At 51.3% G+C, this 9,339-nt stretch overlaps 1 protein-coding gene across 4 annotated transcripts in view; it reads left to right on the top strand.

The window, feature by feature from the left end:
* Positions 1 to 678: 678 nt before the first annotated feature.
* The window catches only part of RFX2 (regulatory factor X2), a 64,544-nt gene continuing 55,883 nt past the window's right edge, over positions 679 to 9,339 (top strand). For 2 of the 4 annotated variants that reach the window (XM_051810621.1, XM_051810620.1), the window contains exon 1: positions 726 to 810. The gene's annotated coding sequence lies outside the window, so the exon portion shown is untranslated. Of the gene's footprint in view, positions 811 to 9,339 lie in introns of all 4 variants that reach the window. The other 2 variants (XM_051810622.1, XM_051810619.1) reach the window with 2 other exon arrangements.

The raw sequence follows: 9,339 nt of genomic DNA, 5'->3' as shown, positions 1-9,339 counted from the left end.
CTCCACATCCTTCTGATGCAGAGGACCCAGGGCTGGATGCAGTAAATTTGCCATTAAACAGATAATTTCGTTTCATGAGGGCGATGCTGCTGCTCCCCCCCATTCACCACATCCCCCCAAACTCCAGGAGCCTCATCCCAGGGCACCGGGCAGCAGGAGGTTATTGCACCGATTCACCAATATTCCCCCAATTCGCCCCAAAACCACGACACCCCCCGGTCGCTGTTTGTTGTCGGTGACGTCACAGCCCGTCGCCTTGACAACGCTTTGATGTCATGGGGACCGCGCGGCGGGCGGGAAGGGGGGAGGGAGAAACCAGGCGGCAACCGCGGAAACCACTTTTTAATATTTAACAGCCGGGGGGAGGAAATCAACTTTTTTATTCCTTTTTTTGTTTGGGGGGCGATTTATTGAGGAGAATTATCCAAGTTCCCTTTGGCCCCGCCCCGCCCCCCTCACGCGTCACACGCCGGGGCCCCGCCCCGCGCGTGAGGCGCCAAACCGCGCGCGCCAACTCCCGGCTACGCCCCTTCCCTTTCTCTATTGGTCCGCCAGCGCTTCGTCCCGCCTTTCCAAGTGACTGACAGACGCTGCGCCAATAGTCGGCGGGGTATGGCCCTGCCACACCCCCCGAGGGGCGGGGCCGGGCGGTGACGCGCGGGGGGCCGGGGTAGCAACAGTTGCCTCGAGACCCGGCGCCCGGCGCCATAGTGACCGTAGCCCTGGAGACTGTTACTTGCCAACGGCGGCAACGCGCGGCCCCGGCGGCCGGAGCCCAGCGCAGCCCGCGGCACCCGGCGCCGACTTCAGGTGAGCGGGGGCCGCCGCTGTGATGGCGTGGGTGGGTCGGTGTCGGGGGTCGGTGCGGCGCAGGGGGCCCCCCCCACCCCCTCGTCCCAGCGCGGGATGCGCGTCCCCGCGGCTTCCCCCCCTTCCCCGGGAAGTTGGGAAGCGGTGGAGGCGGCAACGCTGAGCACCCCACCCCCCCCGCTCCCGCCACGGGTGTCCCTCCGGTGTCCCCGGGGCACCGCCCGCGGCGCGGCCCCGCCCGGGGACGGGGACGGGAACGGGAACCGCCCGCCCGGGGATGGGGAGGGGGGCAAAAGAAGTGGCCCCCGTAACTCTCCGATTCTGGCAGCGCGGCCAGTTGGGAGTCCGACCCGGCTCCGGCGGAGCTGCGAGTTCAGGAGTGCCCAGTGAGGGTCGTGAGGGGGGCGCAGGGCAGCTTCGGGGCTGTGCTGGGAGCTGGATCCCTCCGTGCTGTCCCTGTCCCCCCTCCGTGCTGTCTCTGCCCCCTGTCTCTGTTTCTGTCCTCCCTGTCCCCCCCTCTCTCCCTATCCCTCATCCGTATTGTCCCCATCTCCCTCTTGCTGTCCTTGTCCCCTCCTCTGTCCCTGTCCCCCTTTCTGTGTTGTCCCCTCTCCCCCTCTGTCCCCGTCCCCCTTTCTGTGCTGTCCTCGTCCCCCGCTCTGTCCCCGTCACCCCCTCTGTTCCCTGTCCCCCCTCGCTGTTCCTGTCCCTCTCTCTATCCCTGTCCCCCCTCTCCGTGCTGTCCCCATCCCCCTCTCCGTCCCTGTCCCCCCTCTCCGTGCTGTTCCCGTCTCCTCCTTTATCCCTGTCCCCTTTCCTTGCTGTCCCCGTCTCCCCCCATCCATGTCCCCCCCTTCTGTGCTGTCCCCGTCCCCCTCTCTGTCCCAGTCCCCCCTCCCCGGCCGCTCCTCCTCTTCCCGGGGGTGGTTTCAACTCCAGCTCATCCCCGGAGTTCGCCGGAGCCCGGGGGATCCCGGCGCTCGCCTCCCTGTTGGTTTTAGGAACGAGAGAAAATCGCGGCGAGACCTATTTTTAAGCATCTATTGCCGTCTATTCTTGACTCGGTTTCTCCTATTTGTTTTGAATAAAGTATGTTGTGAATCAAGATCCATCTCCTGGTAGAGTGGGATTTTGTGGACGTGCTTATTTCCAGCTTGAGTTCCCGCTGTCTGATTAAATCTTTCCATTCTTTCTACTTAGATACCGCTCCAAAGCCTCTGTTTGGGTTTTGCTATTGAAAGAAATGAGTCTTACTAATTAAAAAGTAGAATTAATAATAATTTTATTAAATATTATGAAATTTACTTTACCTTTTTGCACTTGGAAGATCTTTAAACCTTTAAAGGGTTTAAGTGGTAGGTTAAACTGAGAGCTCAGCTCCAGAGTCATTCAGTCGAGGCTTTTTTCATCTGCTTCTCGACTTTTCAACACTATCTCGGTTACCAATCGTTTGAGAATAGAGACTAACAGCTGACTTAGAAAAAGAAAGAAATCAGGCTCAAAATACCGACCTTAAGCTCCTGGGCTTCCTTCTCTGCCTCTGCTTGTCTCAGTTTTCAATCTGAGTTTGCTTTAGTCAGTTCAGGATTAATTCAGTCTCTGGTTTTATTTTAAAGGGAAAGGTTTAGTAGAAGGGGAAGCATTTGGGGAGTCTCTTTCATGGTTACCTTGCTCAGGATGGGTTGAATCAACCTCTGACTGTATCTGCTGAGGGAATTTGGGATGAACAAAGTTTGACCTCTGGATGGCTGGAGTCAGGTGAGGAAAAACCCCCAAGGCAGGACCTTGTAGGACTTTGTAGGGCCAAGCTGTGGGTGTTGGTTATCTGATAGTTTAATTTTGAAAATCTTAGTTGATGTTTTTAAAAAACAACACATCCAGCTGGTTTTTTACCCCTTAATGTTGCTGTTCCAAGGGATAGGAAATTTGAAATTTTGTGAGATGTGTTGCATTTTCCTTAGGGTTATACAGCTGTGGGCATTTGTTGTTCTAAGCCTTTGGAGCTCATGTTCTCAAAGCTGCTCCTGTAGCCCTGAGGTTTGGAAATACTCATCTTTTTCCTTGGAATCTGGGTTCTCAGGTAACAACAGGATGTTGGCCTAGGGAGTGAAAGCCCAGACACAAGTGAGGAGTTGACAGCTGGAATTTCTTTGTCCCTGCTTGCTTCCTGCAAACTGGGAGCGATCCCAGCCCCAGCGCATTGTGGATGGTGATAAGAGCATCTGCTGCCAGGGCAGAATGTCAGAGCCAGGTCCTTCAGACTTCACTGGGACTCCCACGGACAGTCCCTGCTTTGCATTTCCCTGCTGTGCCATTTGCATCTCATGAATTCCTCTCCTGGTGTCCCTGTCCTGGGGCCCTGTGTGCCAGCTCTGTTCCCTATGGAAGAGCCAGTGGTGCGCTACAGCACCCAGGGAGAGGCTGAGACCTGCAGGCAACACACAGGAGGCCAGTGCAGCAAATTCACTCTCAGCATCAGATCTGCCCTCTCAAAAGAGGCATTTGTAGGTTTGGCATATGAATTTGTAGATTTGCCCTATAAATGGAGACACCCCCCTTCCTCAAAGGACTTGGCACCATTGAGTCCCCACGGCAGGGCTGGGAGGGAGGGATGGGGTTGCCCATCTCAAGACTTCAGGCTGCACATAATCTAGAGAGAGCTGCTGTTAAATCATGTGTTATATGTGTGGAGGTACATCAGAAATACACTTTGTGTGTCCTTTTGTGTGTGTAAACACAATCAGCCACGTCCCTGGAAAGTGTCCAAAGCCAGGTTGGACAGGGCTTGGAGCAACCTGGTCCAGTGGAAGGTGTCCCTGCCCATGGCAGGGCATGGGACTGGATGGGCTTTAAGGTCACTTCCAGCTTAAGCCATTTTGGGATTCTGTGACTATTGAAAACACGAGGAACCAGCACCTCCAATGCCATCAACTGCTGTCGTGTGTCCCCCTATTGGGGGAAATCCTCCAGCTGAGAGTATTTATTGACTAAAAGTCACCTTTTTGCCACGAAACAACTTCAGGGCTGCCATAAAAGCAGGGTGGCTCACAAGTGCAGCCTTTCCCAGCCCCACGACAGCAGAATAGACGGCGCCAGCCATTGTCTTTAAATAGTCTCCTGCTTGTAACACCTCAGAGCATCGACAGCTGCTCTGTCTAATCACAACATGCTTTCCCTGTTAATACAGGCCTGTAAACAGAGCTGCTTTAGCATATTCCAGCAGATTTCCCTCACTCAGTTTTAGCACTCCCGGAGCTAAAAGCGTCCTGCGGAGTCACCGCGGGGCTGATTCAACAGGCGGGTCTCGCCGCTCGCCTGCTCAGCCAAAGTTTCTGCTGCCGAGTTATATTTAAACCAAGTTTTTGTTTTTCCCTTCTTCCCCTCCCTTGGAACAAATGCCAGCACAGCTCAGGGCTGGAGCCCAGCCAGCTGGAGCCCAACGTGCCAGGGCTTGCCATGGTAGAGGGAGTGCTGGAACTCTCCTGCATGATCTGCGATTGTGCTCCTGATATTTGGCACAAAGGGAAGGTTTCTTGCTTTAATCTGAGCTTTGAGGCTCGGTGTTTGGTGTTGTTTGCACTGGGAGTCCTTTATTCCTTTGTTTAAATACTCACAAATCCACCTTATTGTCCAAGAACGTGCTGGTTTTCTCCTGTCCCAGTTTTCCGTGTTTCGGGCTGTTTCTGTCCAAGCAGCTTATGGACTAATTATCCATAAATACAGAAATAAATGGCAAAATATTCCTTCAGCACAAACCACGGACCCCTTAACACAATGAGCAAAGAGGGATCCTTTCTTTATGCTCTACCTGCAGATAATCTCTTAACACACAAAGCACAGAGGGAATGATTTCAAGGCACATTAATACACAATTTATTTCTAGTTAGGGAGGAAAGGAGAAAAAAAACAAACCCACCTTCAGCTTTGGGTGATGTTTTATGAAAGATGGCGATTTCTGCATTTCAGAAGGCCTAGAAAACTTTGTGTCTTTATTTGAGCTGACTTGTTAAAACAATACATAGTTATGTATAGACATGTGATTTCATGTCAGTGAATGCCAAAATCTTCCTCTTCCAATGATATTCCTGCTCGCTTATGTCACTGCAGGGGTTGGGCAGTGTCTGTCCAGCAGTAAAGTTATGAGGTATGTTTTAAATTGCAACGGAAACAGAGGTTTCCCAAGCAGAACTTTATAGACTGTTTTGGTTTGGTGATCTGGTCACAGAATCATAGAATCCCAGAATATCCTGAGTTGGAAGGGACCCACAGGGATCATCCAGCCCAACCCCTGGCCCTACCCAGGACATCCCAACAATCCCACCCTGTCCCTAAGAGTGTTGCCACTTCCTCAGGTACTCCTGGTGTTACACAGGAGTGAAGAGCAGCAACAATGCCAAATGAAGGCATTTGAAAAGTCATTTAAAGGCAATTGATAAGCTTGGTTTTTTTCCTAAGTTAGATTTCTATTAAGAATTCCTTTTCCTGAGATTATAAATGCCAAAGAAGTCTCAACATCATGAATGTGTTCTAGTGAGGAAGCTTTGCAAGAGATTAGTGACTGAACATTTCAATTGCTGTCAAACAGATCACAGAATGCTGCACCAAAGATGACTTTTATATAAAGAAAATTAAAAAAAAAATCAAATTCTTTGTTTTCTTGTCCCAAATCTGAAGGAAATCCTTGGTGCCTCCAGCAGGAAGCTGACAGAAATAGTAATTACATTGACTGCAGAGTCCTCCCTGGTGCACCATTTGGTTCACTGATGCATATTCTGACCATCCAGGTTCTGTTTTTTTCTGTTTTCTCTGGCTTCAAGTGAGTAATGTCTGGGTATGTGTGCGAGGACAAACACCAGCAGGTACCTGTGTGTAGGCTCTGACAAAGAGCAGCGCTTTGAGACACGTCCCTGTCTCCTGTGACAGGGTGGCTTCATGCTCTGACATCTTCAGGGCCTCACTGGTTCTTACAAAATCTCATCCTTACAAAGAAAATGTGGAATATGACCAGAAATAAAGCAAAACAGAGACAAAAGGCTTCTGTGGATGCCACTGTGTAGCAGCCTTTCTCCATGGGGACCAGCACCTCCTCTTTGGTGGTTGTCCTGCCTGATTCTCTGCTCAGCTGGCCCCATAGGAAAGGATTTGGGGTGTACTGGAGATGTGGCAGCAACCTCCAGGTTTTGGGGCAGCAGATCTGTGTCCAGTCCTGCTGCCTCCTCTCCTGGTGACCAAGTGGCTCTGGGTGTCACACACATACGGAGATGTTTGACAGGCTGAGGAAGTTGGGGCTGTTCAGCCTGGAGAACACAAGGTTGTGTGCCGACCTCACCGCACCTTCCAGTGTCTGAAGGGGCTACAAGAAGCCAGAGGGGGACTGTTCATCAGGAACTGGAGTGACTGGACAAGGGGAAATGGCTTCAAACTGAAAGAGGGGAAATTTAGGTTGGATATTGGGAAGGAATTCTTCCCTGTGAGGGTGGGGAGGCCCTGGCACAGGTTGCCCAGAGAAACTGTGGCTACCCCATCCCTGCAGGTGTCCAAGGCCAGGTTGGACGGGGCTTGGAGCAACCTGGGCTAGTGGAAGGTGTCCCTGCCCATGGCAGGGGGTGGGACTGGATGGGCTTTAAGGTCCTTCCAACCCAAACCATTCTGTGATTCTATGTTTTCATATGAAATTAGATTTCCCCCATCCTTTCTAGAAAAGGGGTTCCTGGCTGGATTTACTTCTCTCCCAAGCAGCTTTGGAGTCCACATTTTCCCTTTCCAGTGGGGAGCTGAGTCCAGCAGCCACGTGCTGCAAACCCATGTGCATCCCATTTGCAGGCAGGTTATAGATGAGTGAACCCTTAAACTCCACAGAGCACGACTGAACCTGGGTATGAAGAGAGATGGTTCTGTCTCCAAAGCTGAGTTTCCAACTCATTTGGAAGCAGGAGGATGAAATCAATGCTGAATCTGTGCAGGGAAGCACCAGTAATTCAGGAATTTCTCTGGGGTTACATGGTTGGTGGTTCTTTGAGGTTAACACAAGGCAAAGGGGTTCTGCTGAATGGAGCCTGTAATTAAGGATGCTTCTTTTGGAGATGTCACTAGTTAAGACTGACAAGAGACATCAGGGGAAGAGAAGAGAAGGGGAATGGCAAGGCTGGAATGATTACGGGCAAACAACCTCAGCAGAATTAGCAATTTCCTCAACACCACCTGGTTAGTCATTGTCAGACTGTTCTTTGGTATCAGCTTAAGATCCCATTGGCACCATGGCAACCCTAGAACTGTTCTGGAGAATATCTGGCTTAACACGAGCTGTTCAAACATTCACCCTGTTCAGGGAATTATATCAGTTGTTCCATTCTCCTCACCCCTGGGATGCTGGGAGTCCTGTGGGTTTGAGAAGAAGGAGCTTCACACTGACAGGTAAAACCCCTGCAGTGACCTTACCTTTGTGCAGCTGAGCAGGGGTAGAGTAGGACACTTTATAAGGAGTTTTTTTTAGAGAAACCAGGACACCAAGCATTTAATTTTTATTATTATCAAGTATAGACACCCAGCAGCACAAAACAGTGATGGCCTCACTGCAACACTGCGGAAGTTACTCTGTTCACTTGATTTGGGAAGGTTATTTATGGTGGATACATGTCTTCTGGAATGGCGCAGTCTGACCTGGGCATCTGGCATCTGGTGATGGCTTTTGCACAGAGGATTTCCCATGTTTTGCTGCTCACAGGAGGAGATGCTGATGTAGTGGAGCATCAGCTCATGTGAAAAGGCTTCACGTGAAAGGCGATGGTTTCAAACTGAAAGAGAGCAGGTTTAGATGGGATATTGGGGAGAAATCCTTGGCTGTGAGGGTGGGAAGGCCCTGGCACAGATTGCCCAGAGAAGCTGTGGCTGCTCCATCCCTGCAAGTGTCCAAGGCCAGGCTGGATGGGGCAACCTGGGCTAGTGGAAAGTGTCCTTGCCCATGGCACGGAGGTAGAATGAGATGATCTTTAAGGTCCTTGCAACTCAAACCGTTATGTGATTCCATGGTTCTGTAATCCTTTTTCTGTTCCCTGCTTGTCTTTCTCCAAGACCTGATGATTGTGTGTTGGCTCAGTGCTGATGGTTCCTAGGATGTGTTCAGAGGGTTTTACTTGCTGGTAATGGACAGTTTCACAAGTAGGAGATTTGTTAATTGGCCTTTACTCAGTGTATGAATGAGGCTGTGGGCTGGTTAACAAGGCACAGGAACAGGAACTCTGAATGGAAAGGGCATTCCTGACTCCATCACCTTGTGACTTTGGTGGGACGGGGTTTCACCAGTGTCCGGGATAGACTCCTCGGGGGCTGCAGCTCCTGCCGAGGGGAGGCGGAGGGGCAGGGACTGAGCTCTGCTCTGGGACCAGGGACAGGACCCAGGGAAGGGCTGGAGCTGTGCCAGGGGGGTCGGGATGGATCTCAGGGAAAGGTTCTTCCCCCACAGGGTGCTGGGGCACTGCCCAGGCTCCCCAGGGCAGTGGGCACGGCCCCAAGGCTGCCAGAGCTCCAGGAGGGTTTGGACAACGCTCTGAGGGACAGGGTGGGATTGTTGGGGTGTCTGTGCAGGGCCAGGGGTTGGACTGGATGATCCTCGTGGGTCCCTTCCCACTCAAGATATTCCAGGATTCCATGAGCCCAGGCTACAACTGGAGCAGGGGAGCAGGAAGAGGCACCTGGAGGTGGGGGATGAGGTGGAGGTGAGGGATGTTCATGGAGAGCATCCATCATGATGGATGGATTCTGCACAGAGCTGGATATTCCAGTCAGTTCAGCCAGATCTGGGGCCTTTCTGACAAAGTCTCTCATTTTCTGTCACCCAGTCTTTGCTCTTGTTCGGGCAGTAAAGAGTTTGTGCAGAGATAAGGGGGAGCAGAAATCTGGGAGAAAGTGAGTTCAGAGATAAGACCAAGCTCCCTGTGTGCAGTGGGTACACAACGTCATACAGAATGTCAGCGCTGTCACCTCCCTGCTCTGTGCAAGGAGATCTTCCTCCTTCTGCTCCCCTGAGCTGTCTGGGATAGCACAGTCAGAAAAACCCCTTGAAATTCACCTCTGGGCTGTGAAATGTTGGGGGAGATATGAATAAGTGCACATGGACTGGTTCTGTCTAATTTATGTCAGCCTTTGCATTTAAACAATTTCATGTGCTGTTCAAACCCTCTCCACCATCCCCCCAAAGGAGATGAAATGCAGATCTTTTCAAATATTCATGACCTCAAATGACCAGTCATTGGAGGAAATTTTCTTTAATAGGTACAAATAATAAGAGAAATGATGGCTCCTGCTCACCGAGCTGGTCTTCAGAGCTTCCTTCTTCCTAGCAAATATTTATTCTTCTTAATGTGACAGATGTGAACCATTATTAGAAAACTTGCACCTGTCAGGAAAAAGAAGTATCCTCCACAGAATTCCCTAGGAGAACCTGGGGCTTGTCTGCTGGCTCCCCATGCTCCACAGAATTGTTTAAGGTCAGGTTGGACGGGGCTTGGAGCAACCTGGGCTAATGTCCTT

The sequence above is a fragment of the Manacus candei genome, unplaced genomic scaffold (assembly GCF_025592945.1).
Source record: "Manacus candei isolate 608988 ecotype Guabito, Panama unplaced genomic scaffold, ASM2559294v1 h1tg000078l, whole genome shotgun sequence".
NCBI classification, from domain to species: domain Eukaryota; kingdom Metazoa; phylum Chordata; class Aves; order Passeriformes; family Pipridae; genus Manacus; species Manacus candei.
Note: the sequence above shows the minus strand (reverse complement) of the source record. Positions and strands in the feature narration are given on the sequence as shown.